Source organism: Anopheles moucheti, chromosome 3 (genome assembly GCF_943734755.1).
Source record: "Anopheles moucheti chromosome 3, idAnoMoucSN_F20_07, whole genome shotgun sequence".
Taxonomy (NCBI): Eukaryota; Metazoa; Arthropoda; class Insecta; order Diptera; family Culicidae; genus Anopheles; species Anopheles moucheti.
The window spans coordinates 7,717,640-7,725,738 of NC_069141.1; positions in this window are offsets into that span (position 1 = coordinate 7,717,640).

The following is an 8,099-nucleotide window of genomic DNA, read 5'->3' on the forward strand; positions in this document are numbered from 1 at the left end:
CACAATAGCGGGAGCCCAGCCACACGGATTCCCAGAGCATAATCGAGCGGGCGAGACAGTGGGAAAGCAAAGAAATCAGAAGAAAAAAAAAACCCCGACCGGGTGGAATTGCAGCAAACATAATGCAGCCGGCCATTCTCCAATGGAACGATCGCTTCACAACGATCATATCACCACCAGATGGGATGAAAACTTCGCACCGGTGGAAGGAAAACCGGGGGTTGGGAGTGAAAAAACGGTAGCGAGAAAGAGAGAAAGCGCTCGCGTTTTGCAATTATCCGAACGGTTTGGCAACCTGATCGGACTTTAATTGAAAGCATAATTAGTGTCAAGGGGGGGAAGGGGGAAGGCAAACGGGAGCTGCGACGGGGGTTGAATGCAGAATGCCCCGGTGGACTGCATCTGTATGCGTGCTTTTTGCATGTTCGGCCTGGCCGGATGCGAGTGTTGCTATCAAAACTGTGAGGGGTTTTTTTTCTCTCGCTTCTCACACACACTTGCGGTGGTTTTGCACTTGCGCTCGAGTGTGCACGAGGTGTGTCTTTTTGTGATTGCAATTTTGGGATGAGTTTGAGATATTGCGCGACCGAAAGAACGAATCAAAAACGGGCAGCCGAGACACAAACGGAACATAAAAGCAGCCCTTTGCCAGGAGTGTGTGTGCGTGCGTGTGAGTGTGTGTCGTTTTCGGGGGGGGCAGGAAATTATAAATGAGTGGTCAGAAGAAAAAAAAAAACACCGTGGCGACCATCTCACCGGTGGTTTCATTGTTCGGGTGTGCTGCTTTTCGGCGATTGGTTCGGTGCTTTGCGCCTTTTTGCCCTCCCTCGGTGTATGCACCGGCAAGTGCATTTTCGGGAGGGTTGCATTTTTCACTTATGCACTGGCGGATGCCATTTTTTGTTGTCCGCCTGCATCAACCAAGCATCTGCGAAGCAATCACTCATCGTCCAGCGCACAATGGACAAGTTCGGTGGCAAAATTTGCGGTACGATTTGCAACCGTGGTGGATGACGATCAACCCTTATGCTCCGCCCAATCGGCACACAATGTCAACCAACCGGTGGCGTAATGCAGTGTGTGGTTAGTCAAAGTGGAAGCCAGAGAGAGGCACAAAAAGGGTTTCTTTAGAATGCAGGGAAAAACAGCGATCTTTCCCGCACGGGATCACCAGCAAGGAAGGAAGAAAACCCTCCCCGTCCAGCATAGGGGTGGTTTTTCTTGGCGATGTGTGCCCGCCAGCAAACTTTAATATAATAATAATGATACACTTTATGCGGTGCAAGCTTGTCTGCTTGGTGCACTTCCACCATCCTAGGCCAAGTTGAGTGCAGTGTAACGCACCGGAGCTGGTGTGTAATTACAGGCTGACGAATGGTGCACGGTACTTTCGGTGGCCATTTTCTTCGCTGCGAAGGAAATAGGGGTTGTTCCATCGGGTGTGTCCTCGGGGTTGTAAACGATCACTCGGTCTGGGAATAAAGGGGGTGCACCACCCCATAGAACACCTGACACGATCCCGGTCTCAGGCGACAGCGCCACTAAACGTCGATTTCCCTCATTCATCATTTTGAACCCCGAGCGGCATGGAACATTTGCATATCGGCTGCAACATTCCAGGGGATTGCTAACGGTCGAGTACGGGATGATGTTATGGGGGTTTTTCCCTTCGAAGACGTATTGATCATGTGCTTGAGTAATGCTCTCGCATAATTACACTTAATAAACGGCTAACGTAAGTGAGTGATTTATAGGAAAAGCACATTAAAAGGGGTTTTTGGAGACGTTTAGGATGAACTCTTGTCCGCACAGCGACACAATTGTCAAATGTGAGAAGTTCACCCGAACCATGATCAATCATGGTACATACTTTGGCCCCAAAAACCGGCCGAACAAACAAAATGGCCTCCATACTACAGAAGGGCACTTTTGCATGCCAATTTCTGCGGTTCTCGTTCTCGTCGTCTCCCCTTTTGAATACCGGCAGGGCGTGCTGGTGTCTCATCCACCCCAGAAGCCGTTATTCGTCACGCTTCACAGGTGGAGCGCATCGTGGCTCGAATTATGCTGCTTGTGGTACTGGTAGAAAATGTAAGAGAACTGGATGGAAATGAGTGCAAAACTTTAATCCACGCATGTTATGTTATTTTCTTTACGAATAATTATGAGCTTATGAGTGTTGCTCAGGCAAATGGCTGGAAACTCACGAGAGCAAACGTATGAGACAGGCGTTTTGGGCGTTAAAGTGTAGAATTTATGGATGAGAGAAGGTGTCTTATAACGTGCATTTAATCTATAGCTGCAAATTCATTTGATTTTTTTTATACGATATCATTACGCACTTATAAAGTTGTATGTGAAAATATAATGAAAATATGAGAGTGTCTTTGGTACGATAATAATATCGTTGGTTTTATTGCACTCCAGGAATAAATTTGAACAGTGGTACAGCACTAGATCAGGCCAGAAGATAGTAGAGCCCTCGTGTTGCTTGTACAGAGGAAGCAGATGCATCTGAAGACATTCATTGATTTCCCCGTTTCCAGTCGCGACACCTAACCAACTTGCACTTCTTTCTTTATTGACGTGATTTTTCGCTTGTTTCATTCCCTGTAGTTGTTTTTAAACACAATTTTTATAATTAACATCCAAAAACCATTCCAACCAACACACCCTAAACTACTTTAACTTAAAATGTTCACAGAAAGTACTCATTAGGTAGTTTTCTATATCGTTTCAAAAGTGATGCAATTTAATAGGGAACATCCTTAATTTTGAAACTAAGAACAAATACGGGTGTCAATTTTTCACTAAGCTGGATCAATATTCGTTCAATACAACAATGTGTTTCAAATTTTGTTGCATGTTTTTTAAAAAAATGAGCGAATTTTGAAAGTATATTTATTCATATAATTTAGAAAAGTATGCAGACTTTAAAAATAGTATAGTGTAATAAAAAAAGGACATTACTGGTGATTTATGATATCACCCAATAGATTGTTTTACTTTTTCGGGTTCCTTGCCTGATATGCATTCAAATCTCACGTAATTTAGTCAAATTTTGATTCGCATGAACGCATGGTCCCCGACTGTATCCATATAAAGTAGTCGCAAAGCCGCCATTTCATTACGATCCATCATCATCGTCATCGTCGTGGATGGGCAACACCGGTAAATACATCCTTTTTCCACTGGAAAAGAAAAAGCAAACGACGACCCAAAGCGTTTGCAGGACAAAGCGTAACATACCACCGCATCCGTCTGCTTGACGTGTGTATGCGAGTTCTTAATTTCGTCCGATTGCCAAAGAAATATTCTCCCTAGGGTAGGCTTGTGACTTCCCGCAACCGAGTGCTCTACCAGCCAATGCACACACACACAAACACGCACACACGGTGCACCATTTGGACGCTTTCCCAAAAAATACCCCACCGAATGTTCCCGATGCAAGGGGGCCAAACACCAGAATGCGTTTGTCGCTGCATTCATTGGTCATCGTCACCGGTTTTGTGGTTTTGCGCAGCGAGCATAAGATTTGATACTACCATCCGGCTGGTCTGCATCTCCCCACCTTCCCTTCCCCCAAGACCTCAAGACCGACCGAATCCGATCCTTGCGCGGGACTGATCCCCGTTTGCCGATGTCACCACGGCAATGTCTGCTAAACTGTTCGCTTCTGGCTTCTGCCGAGCCGCACCGACTGTTGCTATTATTGTTGTTAATTATTTTTTTGTTTCCCATTTTCCCCGCCTCGGTTTCGGGGAGGTGGGCTGGGCGAGTTTGTGTCCATCATTTTTCCCTCATTAGCTCCCTGGGTATATAAACTCATCATAACCGAACCGCATACCGAACCGGTGCAATTGGTAGAGAGAGGTAGGAGCAGGGGTGTTGGGAGACGAAAAAGGAGTATGGGAGAGCGGGGCCTGTCACTTTCCTGCCGTACAAGAAAATCTGCCGTCGGAATGCCCTCGGTAGAATTTGCAGAACAACCGTTTTGCTAGAACGAAGAACTTCAATGCTCCGGCAAGCGGGGAACCAGCGTTCCAGTGGGGTTGGAATAGCAGAAAACAGCAAACAACATGGCACTTCCAAATGAAGTTACGTGGCTCCCTGGACCCCGCATGCTATCCCCCTCCTACCCACCCACCCACACTCCCTCGCCGGCAACCTGTATTTCTCCACACGGCATGCATCCATACCCAGCTCGTAGCCCATACCGAAGGCCCCAAAAACATTTCGGTGTCTCTTGCCGAAAGTTGAATGATGACATTTTATGACGAAGAATTCTTTTGATACATTTATTTCGATGGACTTCTGCGGCATTCGTTATTCGCCTCCATCCACCGCCCGGCTGTATGAGAGGCCACCGAAAACCCGACACAAACGACGAGGAAACGAAGGAACCCATGTACCGGGACGGGCATGGTTCATGTTGTTTTTTCGGTGAATTTCATTCCTTCCGTATTCCGCACCGCATCAGACGGCTCCAGCACGTTGGGTTGGAAAGCAACAAAAAAAAATACAGGGAAACATCTCAACACTGATCTCGATCTCTTGGGCTCCAGGTTGGGGTTTTTTTTTTGTAGGCGAAGACTTCTGTGGACTCATTTTCGCTCTTATTTTATCCCCGTTGCCCGGGCGTTTAAGAGATTGCGTTGCGGTTGGTTTGTATTTTGTTGCGTTGCGTTGTGTTGTTTCGTTTAACTCTTACGGTATGAAATGTTCCGGCTGTTGTTTTGTTTGTTTAATTTTTGCTATTGCTGTTGTTTTGCCCAGTGCATTGCGATATGCTGCCCGGCCGTGGGTATGGGGTTTACGCGCGTCCTCATTTCATGCCCAGCGTGATGCATTGTGCCGATCCGGTTCGTTGTTTGCTGATGCTGTAGCATTTGCGCTAAATATCTGCCGGCCAGGGATTCCAGTCGTCCCTAAAGGGAAGCGTTTCACCGTGCACTCGTTCACGCTACGCTCCCATGCCTTTGCCGCCCCACCCTGCTTCCGATCGTTTTCCCGCTTTATAGCTCCATCTCCCTCTCACTGTCCCGCTTCTGATCTGATACTGGCGCAGGAGCACAGGTCAACCATATTGCTAAGAACCGCAGACCGAATGCCATTACCACCGAAGGAGCAGGTCGTTGGGGTTTTGTGATGAATTAACAATTTCGAGTGAAAAGCGTTGTGACTACAGAGCGAAATGTCACAACGAATTAAGACGAACGTGTTTACTGGACCGGTGTGGTTGTAGGCAGCAGGTGGCCGCAGGAAGAACCGTATTTAGCGCGCCAAGCAGGGACGTAAGGGAAGGTTAAGTTTCAATGCGGTTCAAGTTGTCGATTAGCTTAAATGAGTTTCATAAAGTTTGTTACAAAATTAAAGTTACGATTCATATTCCCATTGGAAGTTGGAAGAAGTAGTCATTTTTACGGTTGCTACTGCATTTCGTTCGCTACATATCAGGCCTTTTTATGAGGTTTGAATAGTTTGATCATCAAGAGCATGATGAAATTTTTATTTTTTTTATTTAATTTATATTATGACGGCAATGCCGTATTTTCAGCATGATGAAATAATGTTTATAAAATAATTTTCCAAGCTGGTTGGGCAATTTGATAAAGTTAATTGAAGCGATTATTCCAAAATACCCAGTACTGTTTTACCCAACATTCTTGACGATATCTAACAACAGTTCTTTGGTAATTGGCCCTACGGCTTATCCATCTCAATCCCGATCAAAATACCGTTTACCGGTTTGATGTAGATCGACCGATCGGAATTCGATTTAGATATAACCGAAGCCACCGCCAATGGACAACGCTCACGATTTGAGGTCTCGCAAACACGATACAGCCCAGCACGATCATTTAATATCCTCTGCTCAACGAGTCGATGAAAATAAAAGTCAATACTCCCCGACGGTCTCCATTTGCGCCGAACGATTCCAAGGGATCGCGCGGGGAACGCCAGTTATTAATAGACTTTTCGGGTCAAGGCATTGGCCTTTTGCATTGCCTAGCGTTGGGGCAAAAGGGGCCTCGCGCCCTTCACCGTGTGGCAGCTCTTGCACAAGATTTCCATCGGAAAAGCGCACCGCAGCTGCCGGCCGCCGTTGCTGTCATTCATCGCAAACCGTGCCGACGAATTTTGGCGTGTTGTTGTTTTGTTGCGTTCATCGAGCCGCGGCGAAAACTACAATCGCTGAACGCCATCAAAGCGAACTTTGAAGCAGTGAGCCTGCGGTTCCGGCTTGTTTGTAGAAAAGAGACTTCCACAGCTGTCCAGGAGACGAACACCGGGCACCGAACATGCCGAGATTACGCAGCAATGTTGTGCGCGCAATGTATGAATATTCATTGGTGGTGAGGTGGAGGGGAAGGCAGGGTGGCGAGAAGGCCTTCCTTGGTCTATGGGTGTGTGCGGGGAATGGTCTAAGCGTGATGATGGTCGCATATTCTAACACCGAACGCTCGATTCCGTCCAGAAAGCACCGGCACCTCGGGATTACGCGTGAACAATCAATGCGCACAATGCGCACAAGAGCGCAATCGTGTGTGCGCGCGCGCGCTCGCGCCGAGAAGACGGATTTGCTTCTAACAAAGATTAATGTTCGTGCGCCTTTTTCGAAACGGCCCGGCCAGGCGCTGGGCGAGTTGCTGAGTAAATTAGAAGATGATACCCTCCGCTTCCCGGTGCCCGCGCGAGAAACAGATCCGAGATTTTCCATTTTCGAGGTGATGGATTAAAGTGTGACTGCGACCATGTGTGCGAGTGTGTGTGTGTTTATGAGAAGATTTCGAGCGAACATTGATGAATCTTTGCTGCCCCGGGTACCAAAGACGGGCCCGAACCTTGTTCACATCTGAACGATAAGCTGTTGAAAGGAGTCGCCTTCTTGGGGTTCTATTTCGTCTCTGATTCTGATGCCTCGGTTGTCTTTCGTGCGTGTGTGGTTCGCAGGAGAGCGGATCAAACAAACTACAGCAAACAGCAAACGAAAAAAAGTGTTACTGCGACCGAACGACGGCAAGTTGTAGGATCAATGAGAACGTTCTTTTGACTGCCGGTCGCCTTCTTCTGCTCGCTCACCTCCGGAGCCTTTTTCCCGGGGACCCCGGCGTTCCTTCAACCGGTGGGTTTCGTGATGTTCGGCCGCTTGTGCGGGACCTCGGAACGTGACCGGAGCACAAGCGTAGCCAAAAAAAAAACCGCCTCGGAACCCAACTGAAAAAGGGCTGGCTTGAATAGGGATTTAATTGAATTTAATAATCTTTATCTCGCGCGACTAAGCGTACGAAAACCGTCGGTACGGGGCCTCGACACGATAAAAGGCCGAGAAGGTTTTTTGGGAGGCCCATTCTCGGAAGACTTTGTTGTTTTGTTGCTGTTACTCCACTGTATATGCTCGGAATGATGATTTGCATGAAGTGTTTTGCCGTTTGTGTCGTTTGATTTCGGAACGGGGGTGGGTGGGAGAGTCTTTTGGAAGGCCCTCGCTGCGGAATGGTGGCAATCAATGGCGATGAAAAGCATGTGGGTGTCGGGAAGATGTGTGCGGGAAATAAATATCGATGCGGGATTATGGAATTGGACATCGGTGCGCAATGCTTCGCGTTTGATGAAGGAGGAGTGTTCAAGGTCAAGCGAATGATATAGCATTACCGTTGCCCCGTGGTGACTTTTGAAGTTCAATTGCAAAGGCAACCTCAAAGACAGTTTGGAAGAAAAAAGCAGTTTGAGCTCAATTATTGTGCGCTAACAATTGAGCGGTTCCAGCATGGTCCACTTCAAACCACTCTGTGTGAGTGAGTGTGGTGTTGAAGGAAAAAAACGAAAAAGAATGAAATAAATGGTGCTCATTGTGTCTGTCACTGTGAATTCCTTCTGGGATAATTTATGATGCAAATCCAGTGAATAGAAATTGGCCTTTAAAACATATTTTTATACAAAGTATGCCGTTGAGATTATTGAAAAAATATAGAAATAATATGCCAAGGAAAGATTTGAATTTTAAGCATAAGAAAAGCAAAAGATTCCTCAAGAAATCTGTCCAATATTCCATCTCTCCCGCACTATCAAATCGATCTCAATCGCAACCGTTTCAC